The 18561-nt window shown below is 39.1% G+C and overlaps 1 long non-coding RNA gene across 1 annotated transcript; it reads left to right on the forward strand.

The window, feature by feature from the left end:
- Positions 1–8860: 8860 nt before the first annotated feature.
- Positions 8861–18284, forward strand: LOC133827970 (uncharacterized). The gene is made up of 4 exons (XR_009890622.1): positions 8861–9291; positions 16606–16839; positions 17671–17727; positions 18239–18284. It is a non-coding gene; the product is annotated as an uncharacterized LOC133827970 (long non-coding RNA).
- Positions 18285–18561: the final 277 nt, after the last annotated feature.

Consider the following 18561-nt stretch of genomic DNA (forward strand, 5'->3'; position numbering starts at 1 on the left):
CCCTTGTGTTCATGGTGTGGCTGCGGCCATCTTGCGCAGTGTCAACATTTACTCACTGTGTTCACCATATTACACTACTGAGATGTGGAGGGAGTCTTACAAAGAAACAATTTACCCAACTGGCAACGAGGATGATTGGGAAGTTCTCGAGAACATAGAGAAAATGCAAGTTGGTGTTCCCGTTGAAAAACAACCAGTTGGTCGACCGAAGAAGAATAAGGTGGGAAGAAGGAAGACAAACCGCACTCCATCGAATGGCGAAATCATTTGCAAAGAGCGCAAGTGTAGCATGTGTGGTGGTCTTGGCCACAACAGGGATACATGCAAAGCTAGGCTTTAAACTCTTTTTTCCCATTTGAACTTGTTGTATTAATAAACTCTTTTTATTTGATTTTTCTTAAAAGTTATGTTAATGGTTCGATATGAAAATGATATTGCTCAATAACAATTCGACAACAGTTCGATATAGCTTGATATTAGCTCGATAACAGCCCATGAAAGTTATAAAAAAATGATAACAGTTCGAAACTGTACATGTAAAGACCCTGTATACAAGATTATCATGAAGGTAACAAAATTTGATAATTCGATAACAGTTCGATATAGCTTGATATTAGCTCGATAACATCCCCTGAAAGTTATAAAAAAATGATAACAGTTTGAAACTGTACATGTAAAGACCCCGTATACAAGATTATCACGAAGGTAACAAATTTTGATAATTCGATAACAGTTCGATATAGCTTGATATTAGCTCGATAACAGCCCATGAAAGTTAAAAAAAAATATGAACAAGAAACTGTACATGTAAAGACCCTGTATATATACAATCATCAAGGTAACAAATTTTGATACCATAAGTCTGTGGTCCACTTGTTCCTGAACACCTCCATATTTTCATCGCAGATAGTTTCCAATGGAAGACCGACCATTAGATGCTCAATATGCTTGACAGCATACACACCACAATCCCCACTGTAAAAAAAAAGTAAACATTAAGTGCACATTACTATAATTTTAGTTAGAAACAAAATTAGTATGAAGATAATGTTTGTTACCTTCTCTTTGACTGAGTGAGCTCGCGTTTCTGTTTGCGACGCCATGTGAACTAATGCGGCCTCTTTCCTGCTGATGGAATCTTCAACATCAAGCTATCAATAAATAGTTTACTCTGCATTAACAGAGAAGGAAGCAAAAGGCACCATGGACTCATAATTTCCTCAAGCTTTGCGTCACTAATCACCGAGTTGTCCGAATCGTAAATAGTCAGAGTCCAACTAGAAATGGAAGCCTCAATGGCAAACCAATGTTGTTGTCCATAATTCTGGCACCAATATACATCCTCAACTCCTCCCCAAGATGTCAAAAACTGCTGCTCGATGCCGGTCAACATGGACATAACGTCAGAATCCCAAGTATACTTTGTTTTGTCGGCTGTTTTCTTGTACTGATCATATCGGGCAGGTATCACTTGTGAGAAATAACTGTTCATCACAACTGCATTCTGTCGATATATATTGGGAAAATACTTGTGACGCATGCGAAGCATGTGTTCTGCCGCATCAATATGCTACAAAGAGAGTACGATAAAAAAATTAGCAAAGACCATCATAAATTGCTGCTGTCGAGCTCCATCGAGCTCACATCGAACTACTATCGAGCTCACATCGAGCTAATCTCAAATAGTAAACAACAACCCTATTTTAACTCCACTATCAAATTACTATCGAGCTCCATTGAGCTCACATCGAGTTAATCTCAAACAGTAAACAACAACCCTATTTTAACTCCCCTATCGAACTACTATTGAGCTCCATCGAGCTCACATCGAGCCAATCTGAAACAGTAAAGAACAATCCTATTTTAACTCCCCTACCAAACTACTATCGAGCTCCATCGAGCTCACATCGAGCCAATCTGAAACAGTAAAGAACAATCCTATTTTAACATCCCTATCAAACTCCTATCAAGCTCCATCGAGCTCACATCGATTCTATAAACTCCCATCAAACTCCTATCGAGCTCGTATCGAGCTATCATCGAGCTCATATCGAGTCAGTAAAAACAAAACATGTAAAATTGAAAACAGTCCATAATTTCTACCACTATCGAGTCATTAGGTATAAATGGCTTACCCCATCATTGAGCCACGATTGGGGTGTCTACCACGTCAGAAACCACGCTGGACTGTGATTCCATTCTTTACATCCCTCGGGGTCTTGTTGGGCATGTCTCTAAGTAGCCACTTGCACATTGTCCTATACTGTTTGGGATCTGGCTTCTTGAGAGGGTCCAGCACCTGTGTAGCCTCCTCTGCTGGTGCAGCTGCATCAGTGTGAGGTCTTTTCCTCGTGGGATCGGTGTAGTCCTCAAACCAATCTGGCTTGCGTCTTTGGCATCTAGCCCTCTGAAACTGAACCCTAGCAACATCCTCAGGGTTGAAAATAACGACTCCCGGAGTCCCAGCATCAGGTCTCACAATGATGGTAGGAGGCGTGGTTGGATCATCAACATAGTCTAGAGGAATATCCAATGACTCTGAGTCTGAATCTTCATTGGAGCCCCTCAGTTTCTCCTTAATAAATGTCAGGATCTGACTGGCTACGTCCAAGATCACTGACTGGTTCTTCAGGAGGGTCTCATGTCGACCCTCGACTCTGTCCAACCGCTCAATCAAGTCGGCGAGCTCAGGGGCTGAGGCTGGTGTTGGGGCTGATGCTGAGGCTGGGGTTGATGTTGGGGCGAAGGCTGAGGCTGGGGCAATAGGAGGGGTGGGACCTGCAACCTCCTCCCCTGGGGCAGCATCATCAAATATATTGGCTGCCTCGGCTGCCTGAGAAACTATCTTCGCGATTTTCTCAAAAGTCGCATCCTCCTCCTCATCAGTCTCCGAGGGATCCTGGCCAAGCCCAGGATAAAGGGGAAGATCTCCCTCAGTCAAAGACAAATAATAGTCTTTTTCTGCTGGTCGAGGCTTCAACATCGGAAGGACAATCAACTGCAAACAACATAAAATATTTGGTTAACTCAAATAATGATAAAAGATAAGCATATAGATAAAAAAAAAAAAAAAACTTACATTCTTCTTCAATAATATCGGTGCGATGACGGACTTGGTGAAATTCTTGTTCCTCCGATGCGACCAACCAAGCATCCTCAGGAACATGTTTCTCGAGCTCACAACAAGCTCCATCACAAGCTACTAGATAGCCTCATATGCCCAGTACTGTAAGGCCGAGGCATAACCATACATATTGTACTTGGACTCTTGCTGCACCTTGGCATCCTTCTTGGTATCATAGTTGGCCTTTTGCTTCACCATGTCCTTCTTACAAGACTGCAATAGCCTCCTATAAGAGTACTTCCCCCATGGATAGCTGAAGAAGTACTCTACATTCTCAACAATTTTTAGAATATCTCGTCAAATGTGCAACTTGCCCTCAATGGCATTCAGAACCCCCTCAACAAACAAACATAGACCAGGCTTGTACACATCTTCCACAACTGTACAAGTCTTGAAAGCATGGTCCACCTATGAGAGCTTTACTTTCTCAGCATCGTTGAAATACTTCTTTATCAACCGGTCGCTGAGATTACGCCCTTCCAACTCTTCTGGTGACGGGAAGGTACTGAAATTCAACCCCGTCACCAGGGCAAACTCTCCTATGCCGAATCTACAAGACTTCGGCCCCAAGAAAAAATGCACCTCATCTTCATTGTTGCTGGCGATTTTCCTCAGCAACAGTTGATGCACCAAGACTCTGGAGAAATTAAACTCCGAAGCCAAAAATAACTGTTTGAAAGGGGATTCCTTAGCCCTTTCAAGCAGCCCGAGCTCCAAAAACCTGGTCTTAATGTGATTTAAAGTACTACTACCCCGATATGTCACTCGACCAGGAAAGTGATCACTGAACGGAACAAGCAACTTAGGCATCTGCAACAACACATGAAATTTTTTTGGTAAGAAACAGAATGTTAAACATAATCAGGAAAAAAGTCAAAAAAATTTAATCAAAAAACTGAAATAAGTTGTCATCGAGCTGAAACATACACTATCGAGCCAGTGTCGAGCCTATCGAGCTAAGCAAAATATGTCTACATAAATAATCATCGAGCCTATTATCGAACCATTATCGAACCTATCGAGCCCTGTTTATTAATGCCACAGATCCATCGAGCCTACTGTCAAACCCTTATTGAACCTATCGAGCCCTTTTAACCTAATACCACAGATCCATCGAGCTCTTATCGATCCACCATCAAACCATTCAAACTACCCTATCGAGCCCACTATCGAACCATAATCGAGCCTATCGAGCTAGTTTCATATATTGCCCATGGATAACATCGAGCTTCTATCGAACCTTATCGAGCCCTTTTAACCTAATACCACATATCCATCGAGCTCTTATCGATCCACCATCGAACCATTCAAACTACCCTATCGAGCCTACTATCGAACCATTATCGAACCATAATCGAGCCTATCAAGCTAGTTTCATATATTACCATGGATAACATCGAGCTTCTATCGAACCTATTGAGCTACTGGTTCAAACCCAGAAAAAACCACAGAAAAACCCAGACCAAAGAACTACCATACCCATTCCACACCACCAGATTCAAAGGAATCAAAACAACAAAAATAATCACGAGGGTTCAAGAATATACCTTAATGAGAAATGGGTTCGATTGATGGGTTCGACGATGTGGGTTTCGAGCTTCTTTGTCGCCGTTGGCTCGACGGGTTCGACAGGCCGATGCCGGAGAAGATAAAGAGAGAGCCTGAGATCGACGGTTTCCTTTATTTTTTGGGGATTTTGGGTTTCCTTCGGATTGGGTTTGGGTTTCGGGATTGAGAGACTGAGAGAATGAGAGAGTTTGTGTGGGAAAAAATTTGAGTGGAAAAAAAATGAGAGGGGTATTTTTGGTACTTGGTGAAAGTTTAGCACCAATTTGAAAAATTTATTAGTGCTGGTATTATTTAGTAATTATACCCACTATTATGCATAAATAGTGAAATTCCTCTTACACTTTTACCAATTAAAAAATAATAATAATAATATAACCTTTTATTTCTTGTTTCACATTTAATTTTTGGAAAATTTACATATATCACTAAAAGTTAAGAAAATTTTACATTTTTACTGTTATACGGAATTTTTTTCTTTTATACTACTCATGCATGTGTATATATGTATTCCAAAGTAACCATTTGTGACCATTCGATTCATGCACACACATGCACACGTGACCACCAAAAGATAGTCTTCCTCACCCACGGCAAGCCTCCATGACCAACCCGAGCCATGCTTGGACCCAAGGTCCCTCACCTTTGCAGCCACGACTTCACCCTCATCACCACCATGACCCTCACTTCGGCCATCACCAGCTCCACCACCACCGGCCTCCACCATTAACGCCGACAACAATGGTGTTGTATTTTTCATGACAGCCACCTATACCAAGCACTAACCATCACCAAATCATCCCAAAACTCAAGATCTATCATATTAAATCATCCCCAGTACCTTAATGAGTGTTTCTAGACCCAAAGTTCTGATTTAAACCATGTAAAACAACTCATAAACTAATCCCAACTTTTAAGAAATGAAATCGAAAACGGTACCGTAAAAACTTCGAAAGAAAAACTACGGGCTTGTACCTCTTTTTGTGGCTGGTTCTTGGTGGTTTCTTTTTCCCTCTCCTATAGTCCTCAACACTTGAACACTTACAAACCATTCAACATAAGTTTCATGTACGAAAATAAGAGAAAAACGAAGCCAAAGATGGCACTTACACTAGTTCGGATTTCCGACCAAAGTTTTTTAAACTTGGGGGGAAATTCTCTCCTTTTTCTTTGCTTCCTTCTATAATTGATAAAGAGGTTCTAAGGACATTTCTAAGATCTGTAACTCAAATAAAAATCAAAGAAATAACTCACTTTGCCTTCTTCTTCTTGGACCCGAAGTGATCGTACACCACAAGAGCACAACGGGTTCTCCTTCGCTTATCTCTCAAACTCTCTTTGTTCTCTCTAGTGATTCAAATGTTGTCTGAAGCAACTAAGGGAAAATGGATCTAATTCCCTCCCTTGTAACCTCCAAAACTGCCAAGACCATTTAAAAAATAATGGTTTCCCTCCACTCCACGTGCTGGCCGAGACCCTCCAATCAATCACTAAACCATATTTTTAGAGATTATTTTCCCTTAATAACTTTGGCTATAAACCCTTCCAAAACACACTTGCATTATTCCAAAATACGGTGGGGTTAAAACACACTTCTAGTTGTTCAATTGTTATTTTTTAGTTATTTTTTAATGTGGTGGGTTGATGTCTCGTTGTTGTCTAATTGTTGTTTTTTAGTTGTCTTTTTAATTTGTTAGTATGTAGTGTGTTGATGTCTAGTTGTTGTCAAATTGTTATTTTCTAGTTGTTTTTTATGAAATTGTATTGCAATGTGTTGCTTTTTTAAAATGTAATGGTTTGTACTGTGTTGTTGTGAGGTTGTTGTTTTTGTGTTGTTTAGATTTTATGTATAGTTTTTTTCATGTTAGTTTTTAGTTGTTTAAGTTTATTTATAGTTGTTCTGTTGTTGTGTTGATGTCTATTTGTTGTTTAGTTGTTTGCAGATATATTTTGATTTAAAAAAAAAATATAAGTTAGTATGCAGTGGGGTTAATGTTTAGTTGTTGTCTTATTGTTATTTTTTAGTTGTTTCATTAATATCGTATTTTTGTAAATATAAAACTTTAAAAACGTATTTTTGAAAACTTAAGTTAGTATTTATGAAGAAAAAAAATCAGGGATCGTAAAAAAGTAAAAAAAATATATAAAAAAAGTATATTTTTGAAAAAATATCTTTAATATTTTATGACTTATTCTCATGTCCAAGTGTGTACCTAGTCTGTGTATGTGATCACAATATCCCATATTTCTATGACAAACATCATGTCCATTTTGCTTCATTTTCTTTCCACCTTCTCCATTAACCTAGATAAAACTTATGAACTTAGGGTATTAAGAAGTGGTATCGTCCTTGTAGCTAAAAAATAGGGTTGAGTAGTTGTCTACACTTGAGTTTCTTTAAAAACTGTAATGGCGATCACTCGATCATCATTATCTCCTTTTCCTTTGCCGAAATCTATTTCTGAAAAGAAAAAAAGAAAAGCTATGTTTGATTCTACTCGAAGTGTTACCAAAATTTTAACCCTAACCCTTGTCATTAACCTTTGTTACACGCTTATAACCAAGGGACTTGATTAACAAGTCTGATACTATTTAAAGTACACAGTATAATAGTCATAGATTAGGAGGACATTACAATTAGAGTCCACATTGGAGCTCAGAATCAGGGGTTGATTCCTGATGAATGTATACTCACTACTACAAAACTGGGCTTTCCCAACACCCAACCACGATAGTCAACTTTGTTGACTGTCGTAATTGCTTAGCGGGACTCTACACCGACAGTTAAAAACTGTAGGCATAGAGACCAACGTCGACAGCTAATAATTGTCACCGTTGCTTTTGACTGTCGCTATTGACCCCAACGCCGACAGTTAATTCGAGACCAATGCTGACACTTAAAATGTGTCACTATTGACCCTAATGCCGACAGTTAATTCGAGACCAATGCCGACAGTTAAAATGTGCCGCTATTGACCCCAACGCCGGCAGTTAATTCGAGACCAATGCCGACAGTTAAAATGTGCCGCTATTGACCCCAATGCCGATAGTTAATTCGAGACCAATGCCGATAGTTAAAAGGTGTCGCTATTGACTCCAACGCTGACAGTTAATTCAAGACCACTGCCGACAGTTAAGCATTGTCGCTATTGACCCCAACGCCGACAGTTAATAAAAGTCCAATGCCGACAGTCATAAAATGTCGCCAAAATTCAAATAAAATATTATAATTAATGAATAGTATAATTTTAAAAATAAACTAAATTATGTAAATATATATTTATAAAAATTATGTATTTATTAAAAACTTTTAAAACTAGATTTTTTTTTTCTAAATTTTTCATATTATTAACTTTTATATTTATAATAATTTTTATATCAAAATTTAAATTTATTATTCTTTAACATATTTATAAAATTAACTATATTATTCTTTAACATATTTAAAAAAAAATGTATTAGTTAAAAAAGAGTTGTTTTATTAATTGGAAAAATATTGTAAAAAATTAATGAATAGTATAATTTTAAAAATAAACTAAATTATATAAATATATATTTATAAAAATTATGTATTTATTAAAAATTTTTAAAACTAGATTTTTTTGTTTCTAAATTTTTCATATTATTAACTTTTGTATTTATAATAATATTTATATCAAAATTTAAATTTATTATTCTTTTAACATATTTATAAAATTAACTATATTATTAACTAATATTATTCTTTAACATGTTTTTAAAATTTGTGTTAGTTAAAAAATAGTTGTTAAAATCTATCGCCAGTGATCCCAACGCCAACAATTTGTTTGAGATCAATGCCAACAGTTAAAAATTGTCGTCGTTGACCACAATGCCGACAGTTAATTTAAGAGCAATACTGACAGATATTTTTTTAGCTAGGATAATTTGACCAAAATGTCATTTAATTATAATTTAAATAATTTTTTTTTAATTCTAATACACATTAAGATATTACAAAAATAAGTGTTTTTATCTTTTTAAAACTAAAAATAGTTAACATAAAATATGTATATTATAATATTATTAGAAGCATTATTTTTTTGACAAATTATTAGAAGCATTATTGATACGTACAAATAAAAAAGACACGGACATTTTTTTTTTTATAAAGTGTCATACAATGAAAGCTTTAGGCGGCAAATGAAAGAACTGGGCGGCAGATGAAATTACCAAAAAGAAAAAAAATGCTAAAACAATTAGAAATGGAAAAGGGTTTTCTGAACCCCTAATCCCTAACCCCTAACGTGCTTCCTCTCTTTCTCTCACACTCAGCCTCTCTGCTCTTCCTTTCTCACACTCAGAACTCAAATGCCTCATCTTCAATCTGCAACCCAAACTTCCGCCACTTACTTTCCATGCCACCGTCGTTGCACGTCTCTTCCCAATAGACTTCTCACCCTTTAGCCTCTGCACTCCCACTCTCTTTTCTCCACCGTGGGGCTTTGGGGATTCATTTTTTTCTCACCCATTTCAGCTCAAAACTTTTTTTTTTCTTTTTTGCTATTCTATTCCCCAAATGTACAACTCATCTCTTTGCCTCTTTCCCGAACGTGACACCCTAATCTCTCATGCCATTTCAGGTACATAAATACACATATGTGTAATTTTTAAACTGCTTTTATTTTATTTTATTTAGGGTTTATACTTTTTTGGACTCTGTGTTTTTTCTTATTATTTGTTTGGACCATGTATTTTGATAAATTACTTTCTGGACCTTATTGTTATCCATGTTAGAGGAGAGATATGGCATGCTAGAGGAGAGTGCCATGTTAGAGGAGAGATATGGCATGCTAGAGGAGAGTGCCATGTTAGAGGAGAGGAGTGCATGTCCTACCACCATGCACTTGTCCGACCAACAAAAGCATGTCCTACCAGCAAGTGTATGTCCTACCAGCACTTGCATATGTCCAGCATGCATGTGTCCGACCAGCACTTGCATGGGTGGTCAGTAGGAGATATGGGTCGACCAGATAGAGGAGGACTAAGTCAAGATTCCCAGAAACGGCTTCAACAAGAACCGGTCTTGACACGCGCGGGAATCTCTCATTCTTCCCACAAATTGGGGGTTTTGTTACATTTTGAATGTTTTTTGTAATTTAAATGTAATAAATATAATATGAGTAATAAAATATCTCGATCCTAAGGGGATATCAGTTTCTGGTCCCAAGCCTATAAATAGAGGGTTAATGGGCTCAGAAAAAGGACTTTTGGCAATTTGAAAATTGGTCTGAGTTTTTAGAGAGAGAAAGTGCGTTTTCCTTGAGAGAAACCCTTTTTGTATTCCTGAAAATTTACACTGAAGAAACTCAGTTGACACCGGTTCATCTGATCTTGAGTGTAGATAAAGTAATAAAATCTCTAAGTGGATTAGGCTATTACCGACTGAACGGGGCTGAACCACTATAAAATCTTGTGTGTTATTTACTTTTCTTGATTAAACTGTCTGTGTTGTTTAAATTCTCTTGAAGGTTTGTCGTATTTGACGTTCTCACGTCGTTGGCTAAAAACACAGTCAATATTTTGGTGCTTTCATTGAGAGCCTAAAGAGAAATACAGACGGTTCCTGAAGTGTAATGGCACCTAAGAGCACCAATGCAGCCTCCAAGAAGACAAGCTCCTCTAAAGAGCCTGCTAGATCAGAAGGTCCTAGCCCACAAGACCATGAGAATGAGCCTAGAGTCATGCTCGAGGACGTGACTCCAGGAGTTGAAGAGCTCCAAGAGGCCATGGGGGCCTTCCAGGAGGAGATGGCACAATTCCACGCCAGGCAGGAGGCGTTTGCTGAAGAGATGGCCAGGCAGAGAGTTGCGTTAGAGCAGCAAAGACGCGATATGGAAGCTAGAAGCGAGGAGCTCAGACAACAACAGGAGGAGGTCAACCGGAGACATCGTGAAGCAGCACTTGCTTTAGAGGCAGCTACCCAGTTGGCCCAAGCCAATACCCAAGCTGCAGCACGAGGAGGACCACAGAAGCTGGTCGTAAGAAAAATGATAGATCAAGGAGGGGTGGTAATAACCCACCTGGTGAGGAAGATGGAGTTCGATCGCACACTGCCTCAACACAAAGGGAGCACTCTAGGACCCCCTCCAGGAGCCACCGATCAGAAACTTCAAGATCTGGAAGTCACTGATCGGGTAGTAAGAAGACTCCACCTGGGCAGGAGCAAAATAAAGCTCCTAGAGAGAAGAAGACTTCACAATTCATAGATGGGCATGGTCGGGATGAGGCTGATAGTCATCCCACCGACAAGTAAAAGGAAAAGGAGGGCCACAACCCACAAGGAGGAGAAAACTACCCAGAGCGCGCCAAGAAGCCTCCACTGCACCCCGACCAACAGCGTAGCAAGAGAGAGGAAGTCCCGCGTAATAAGCCCTCTGGGAAGTCGAAGAGTACGGTGTTCGATCGAGTAGGAGAGCATGCTTCTCAGAAGGATCTGAGGGATGTTATCACCAACAAGAGGAGGACCGTCCCGGTCGAAGGGCAAAATCTGGACCGCCCTGCCAGTCAAGTAGAAATACTTGACGGTGGCGCGCCAGATGGTAATGCCCGACTAGGCGGTCAAGACCTTGGAACCTCATCAGTTGCACCAGCTATCCAAGCCCAGCTTGACATGCTTGCAGCTGCAGTGCAAGGTTTGTCGAAACGACCTTCCGAGATAGATGCGATAGACCACCGGAGTGGCAGCCCGTTCTGTGCTCGAATTAGAGTAGCCCAGCCACCAGCAAAGTACAAAGCACCGGTACTGCCAGTTTATACAGAAAAGGCAGATCCCATCAGACATGTTGGGAAGTTTGAGGATCAGATGGAACTGCTCGGAGTGAGTGATGACTATCGGTGTAGAGTCTTCCCTACCACCTTGATGGACACTGCCCAGGAGTGGTATTGGAAGTTTAAGCCAAACTCCATTACCTCTTGGGAGGCATTCAGGAAGGAGTTTTGTAGACAATTCAGCACTGCCCGGACTCCACCAGTTTATGCCAATGACTTGGGAGATATCAAACAAGGAAAAGATGAGTCTCTAAAGAACTATATACAGAGATTCATGAGAGAAGCCAATAGAGCAACTGCTGTAGGAGGCGAAGGGAAGATGGTTGCCATATCTGCTGGGATAATTTATCGGAGTCCTCTATGGGATAGCATCCATCGCCATCCAATTTCAACACTTCAACAATTTCTTGACCGGGCGGACAAATATATGAAATTGGATGATGCAATAGAGAAAGGGGAGAATGGCATAAACAATCCGGGCAGATCAACAGACTCTCCTTGTGATGGTGGAAAGAAGCGTGGAAATAATGGGTCTGACCACCATGAGGAAAAAAAAGCAAAGTTGAGTTCAAGTGAAAAACCAACCAAGTATGAGCCTCAATTCACTAACTACACCACTCTCTCAACCAGCCGAGCAGAGATATATCTTGCTAGTCAAGAAAAGGTTCCCTACAAGAAGCCTCCACCCATCAGGAGAGAGATGAGGAAGAGAGACATGAACAAGTTTTGTCGCTTCCATGAAGATTATGGTCACGACACGAATGAATGCAACCACCTCAAGGATGAGATAGAATTTCTTCTCCGGTCGGGCAAGTTGAGGAAGTACCGGGCAGAGACACCCCAAGGAGAAGGAGGTAGCAGCAACTCTGGTCTCAAGCGACAAAGCTGAGGAGAGCAACTAAGCAAAGGAGAAGTATGCTGAGCAGGAGTGCTAGGATCAGGAATCACTGGAGTGGCGTGCACATAGAGCATCGAAGGATATATTATTTTTAAATATCGCTTTCAGAGTGGTAGCTTGATTTCGAGTTTTTAGACTTGTTATTTAAGTTTGGTGTATGAGCTGGTTATTTGCTAACCAGTCATTTTATTTTTGAACAATTTTGGTTGTTTAAGACTCGTTATTAGACATGTTTTGTCCTTTTTAATTTACGAGTAATAAAAGAGACTACGCGCAGCGTGGTCGATCCTTGCTACAAATATGCATGTGTGTTAGTTATCCGAGCAGTGTTCAACTGGTCGGTAAAATCGGGCAGTGTTCAACTGGTCGATATGTTCAAGCAGTGTTCAACTGCTAGAATATTTTCCATATATTCTATGTGTTTCACGAGTAATTAACTGCTCGAACAGATTCGGTCAGGTAGCAAGTGACTAAGGATCTTTCAACCCTCAATCACCTGGGGGGCACATGGGGTATACTGGTATATAATTTAACATAGGCAATAAGAGCACGAGTTAGTATATCTGTTTTTAGGCTGACTTGTAAATTTTCGAAGTCCAAAAAGGCCATTAAGCTAACTTGTTCGACAAAGCTTAAGTAACTTGGAATTTTTTAAAAATTTCAAGTTAGGAGCAGATATTCGTGTGACCATAAACATCATGCTCATAAAATGTTAGAGCAATAAGAGTGTGAGAAAGTATACTTAGCATGGACTTATGAAATGTCTAGAATTTCTAAGTTAGAAAACTAAGTACTCATGCGAAAATATAAGGCATACACTAGAGTGACTTTATTATTCACAAAAAACTTATAACTTTTTAAGTCTAGAGGAGACTTAGAATGTTTTAAGTTAACAAAGAGAAGTAAAGTATAAATGCCAACAGCTACAAGTTTAGCTGATCAGGTGCAAAGTTTTCTTGCTCAGGAGAGCAGATACAACTTCCCTAGTCGGCTAAGCATGTATCACCGATCAACTTCCCTGGAGTGAATCAAACAAATGCATGCAAAGTAAATACTACATAGTGAAAAATTGTCTTTGAGAGGAGAAGTCAATTTTTCACCAAGATTGATTGAGAGAAATCAATCTCTCAAAATAATTATGGGAGATTCGAACAAGGTGCTTTGGTGGTCTTTTGTAGGGAAGGACTTAAAGGGCTATGCCATGTGCCCAAGCAAATGCCTAAGAGTGCCTAAAGGTGCTTAGTGTTTAAAAAATGTGGTGTCGAGCATACACCTTGAGATGGCCGATCGGATGCATGTTGATCCAAGGAGCATCTCACCTATGTCCAAGGATCTAGGCCCAGAAATTTGGTGCCTAAGGTGTTACATCCGACCAAGAGGAGCCGTGTGTGTCCGAGCTAAGTGCACCCGAGAAACCCAATGCCAACACCCTTGTGTGTCCGGTCGGACTTTGGTCCGAGGAGCACTCTAGGAGTGTGATCGGACTTTGGTCCGAGGAGCAGTCCAAGGAGTGTGGTCGGACTTTGGTCTGAGGAGGAGTCCAAGGGGTGTGATCGGACTTTGGTCCGAGGAGTAGTCCAAGGCGTGATCGGACTTTGGTCTGAGGAGCAGTCCAAGGCGTGATCGGACTTTGGTCCGAGGAGCAGTCCAAGGCGTGGTCGGACATTGGTCCGAGGAGCAGTCCAAGTGCCTAGTCGGATGCATGACCGAGGAGAGTACTTGGGCTAGGAGTGTGCCTGGTCGGACACGCATCCGAGGAGAGTGCATGCCTTGTGTCCAAGAGTGCGTGACACTCATCTGAGGAGAGTGCATGCATCCGGTCGGACACTCATCCGAGGAGAGTGCATGCCTTGTGTCCGCGATGAAGCATGAGTTGGTCCGAGCAGATCATGTTTTGCATGGTGCAAGCCGAGCATATCCAAGGAGCCTAATGCATGTGTCCGGTCGGACAATCTTGTTCGAGGGCCCTATCCCTAACATCCGATCGGATCACATTTTTTTTTTATAAAAAAAATCACCGAAATTATAATCCTAGCGCAACCAAATCGAGGATACTCAACAACCTGTCTCTATACCATGATGATTTTGCAAAATAGACAAAGGGAGAATTAAGAGAGAATCAAAAGGGAGCCTATGTTTTCATTATATCAAGGAAATAGAGTTTGAAGAAATCACAAGACAAGTTCAGTCGTGGGAATTTACGTGAAAGTTATCAACCGGATAGGAGCTTTTGAATGATCTCAAGAATATTTTGCTAGAAGAAAAGTTTATCATACGAGGAAAATCGTAGAATAAACTTGGGGGGCAAATGTTATCCCTAAAAATTGGAGATCGATGTCGTGGCAATAAAAATGACAGGTGGCAAGGAATGATGGGGTGATCTGGCTTAGCAGTAGCCCAATACATCAGTGAAGAGTTTGGACTGCTTGAGAGATGTCATGACCAAGCCAAGTGCACCCGAGGAGAGTACTTGGGCTAAGGTGTGCCTGGTCGGACTTTGGTCCGAGGAGCACTCCAAGGAGGTGTGGTCGGACCTTGGTCCGAGGAGAGCCCAAGGGTGGTGGTCGGATCTTGGTCCGAGGAGAGCCCAATGGTGTGGTCAGATCTTGGTCCGAGGAGAGGAGAGTGCCATGTTAGAGGAGAGGAGTGCATGTCCTACCACCATGCACTTGTCCGACCAACAAAAGCATGTCCTACCAGCAAGTGTATGTCCTACCAGCACTTGCATATGTCCAGCATGCATGTGTCCGACCAACACTTGCATGGGTGGTCAGTAGGAGATATGGGTCGACCAGATAGAGGAGGACTAAGTCAAGATTCCCAGAAACGGCTTCAACAAGAACCGGTCTTGGCACGCGCGGGAATCTCTCATTCTTCCCACAAATTGGGGGTTTTGTTACATTTTGAATGTTTTTTGTAATTTAAATGTAATAAATATAATATGAGTAATAAAATATCTCGATCCTAAGGGGATATCAGTTTCTGGTCCCAAGCCTATAAATAGAGGGTTAATGGGCTCAGAAAAAGGACTTTTGGCAATTTGAAAATTGGTCTGAGTTTCTAGAGAGAGAAAGTGCGTTTTCCTTGAGAGAAACCCTTTTTGTATTCCTGAAAATTTACACTGAAGAAACTCAGTTGACACCGGCTCATCTGATCTTGAGTGTAGATAAAGTAATAAAATCTCTAAGTGGATTAGGATATTACCGACTGAACGGGGCTGAACCACTATAAAATCTTGTGTGTTATTTACTTTTCTTGATTAAACTGTCTGTGTTGTTTAAATTCTCTTGAAGGTTTGTCGTATTTGACGTTCTCACGTCGTTGGCTAAAAACACAGTCAACACCTATATTTTGTAAAATAGTTAAAATAGAACCCTAAACTTAATTTTGATGAAGAAAAAATTAAATATAACAACATAGTTTTTAAGCAGAATGATTTTATTTTTGTTATGAATTGTTAGTTTGGTAAATTATTTGTGATTTTAGTTGAGAAAACATTGACCAAAATTAGATTTAGGGTTCTATTTTAACCATTTTACAAAACATAGGATCCAAAAAGTAATTTGTCAAAACACAGTATTCAAACAGGTAATAAGAAAAAATACAGTAAAAAACACAGGTCCAAAAAAATATAAACCATTTTATTTATTCTCAGTTCCCTCATTTTGTCTTTCTCGTCTTTCATTTTCAATCTCAGTATGACTCAATACCTTTCCTTTTGATTCTAATGTATAATAACTACATATGCTTTTTTAAACTATAGCTAATTGCCCTAGTGCGCGCCTATGTACTCGTAGTTGACCATTTTTTTTCTTTCTTTTTCTTCTTTATTATGAAAGACAGTTATATAAATATATGTCCATCACTTTCATCCACAGATATATGCACACATATATACATATAACAATTTGTATAATATGTGTAGGTATATGTAAAGATTTGGATATATGTAGTTTAGCCATGTGCGAAGACCATGGTCAAGAACAAGTTCTTATTCCCAGCAGGCACTAGCATGCACACCATTCCAAAGCAAAAAAAAAGTAGTGTCGCCAAACCTCTTTTTGGTTACTATGTCTCCTCTTTTATACATTCACTTTTTTGTATCCTAATATCTTTTCCTAATGTCTTCTATTATTTGTAATTAATTGTGCATTTCGTCCCATCATCACTTTTTATTTTATTTTAAAAAGATATAATAGTTTTTAATATCTGACAATCCATTATATAGATTTGAATTATCTGAAAAATTAAAGACTTCTAGTGGAATTAAGTTAACATGCATGCACAAGGCATCCTCTGTATATGCATCTGTATTATGGTGAATAGCACTCTACTGAGTACATCTCTCATGGAAATTTGAATCACGCCAATTTACTGAGCACTCTACTAAGTACATCCATCAAGGATTCAGAGTTTTAACTTGCGGTCAGCGCACAAGGCCATTGAAGAAACATGAGGAAAGGTAATTAATTGTAATTGGGAAAGTTGAACCATTTTACATATATATCTTAGCATTGTGAGAACATACATATATTCATGGTGAATAAATTAATTTATTTTGCTATAGCCTGGTGACTATGAAAATAAGGTTGAATTACAAATGATGCACTACTCTGTCATTGTAAAGATTATATTAGTGACTCATTACTCATCTTATTTATTCTAATCTTGTTTCTTGTTTAGATTTCTGATGATGCGCATCTTGCATATCTTAGTTTCTTGTAGATTGCTGATGTGAATTGTAATATTTCTTGATATGCAAATAAATTCATCCGTAGGATATATAAAAAAGGAATAGATGGCCTGATATGTAAATAACTTGTTGAAGAGCTTGTAAACATAGCTTTATATTTAAAGGAGCTTTAGCCTATAAAGTTGTAAACAAAGGCTGGTTTCTCTCTCTCTTTAGCGAAGCATTTTTTGTTTGGCTAGTTGACTCTTCAGTTTGGTTTTTTATTCTCCCCTCCATTCCACATCCATGATACGTGGTTAGTGATGTGAGCAGATACTTGCCCTTGTTCCATCGACTGACTATAAGGTGTTTAAATTTTTGCTTGAATTCTAAATGTTCCGTGCCTCTTGCATGTTGGTTTCCATTTGCAGTCTTGCTTTCTTTGCCTTAATTTTCTCACTTAGAAATTTTAGTTGCAGTCTTGTTATCATATCAACATACCACATATTTCATAGAGAGATTGTCAATATTGTCTTTTTTATTTTTTGAAAAATAATATTCCCTGCCAAGAAAATTTGGTTAATTTGTTCATTACTCACCCTAAATATATTGTTCGTTCAGGGAAATTATCTGAGGAGGCATGTCATGCACCCAGCTCCAACTTTGAGAATAAAAATAGTATGTGTTTGACTTTCTTCTGGGAAAAGAAATTATGATTTCATTGCAAGTATTCGTTTCGTGCGATTTCTCAGCATTTAGCTTGTTATTGTGGTTGGTTTCTATATATATAATCAAATAAGCCTTTTCATTCTATATTCCTTTTGATATAAAATATCATATTGGTTTGGTATGAGCTGCATTTCTAGTGTAGCTGGCATCAATTTATAAGTTGAGGTATCATTAGCCCTTAGATATATTTGTCCTGATTGGCTCAATTTAAGAATTAACAAAGGGCAGCCGTAGTGGTTTTTTGGTTTTGGAGTCTAAATTTCTACAGTAAAAAATGGTAGTTGTATTTTTTTTTGTTGAATCCCTAAAATGGTGTTTTAGAAAATGTCTACTGATCAATCATGATTGATTTAGTTTCCCTTTGTTTGGTAATATTACAGTTGTGAAGAAAATGGTGTTGGTTTATGTGGTTGTGAAATATTATGTCTTTTTTCATTGTTTTAACATACCTACTCTTTAGGAATATTGAATAGAGATAAGAGTCTTTTCATTTGAAGCGTGAAGCGTGAAGCGCGAAGCGCAATTTTCTCTCTGGCTATGGCGAGGAGGCGAAAAATTGTGCAGAAGCTAGTTAAGCAAGATGCTATGTAGGAGCTCCCTTCATCCAAAGCTGAAGCATCAGTTCAGAATCTGACTGGCGAGAATGTTGAGAATAAAGATGATGAGAATTTAGCTACTGATATCCCTGTGATGGAGGTTGATTCTATGGTTCTAGATCCTCCTACGATGGAGCAATTTGCTCCAGCCACAAGTATGGGTTCAACATCGTGGGCTGAAGAGGTT

Source organism: Humulus lupulus, chromosome 1 (genome assembly GCF_963169125.1).
Source record: "Humulus lupulus chromosome 1, drHumLupu1.1, whole genome shotgun sequence".
NCBI lineage: Eukaryota > Viridiplantae > Streptophyta > Magnoliopsida > Rosales > Cannabaceae > Humulus > Humulus lupulus.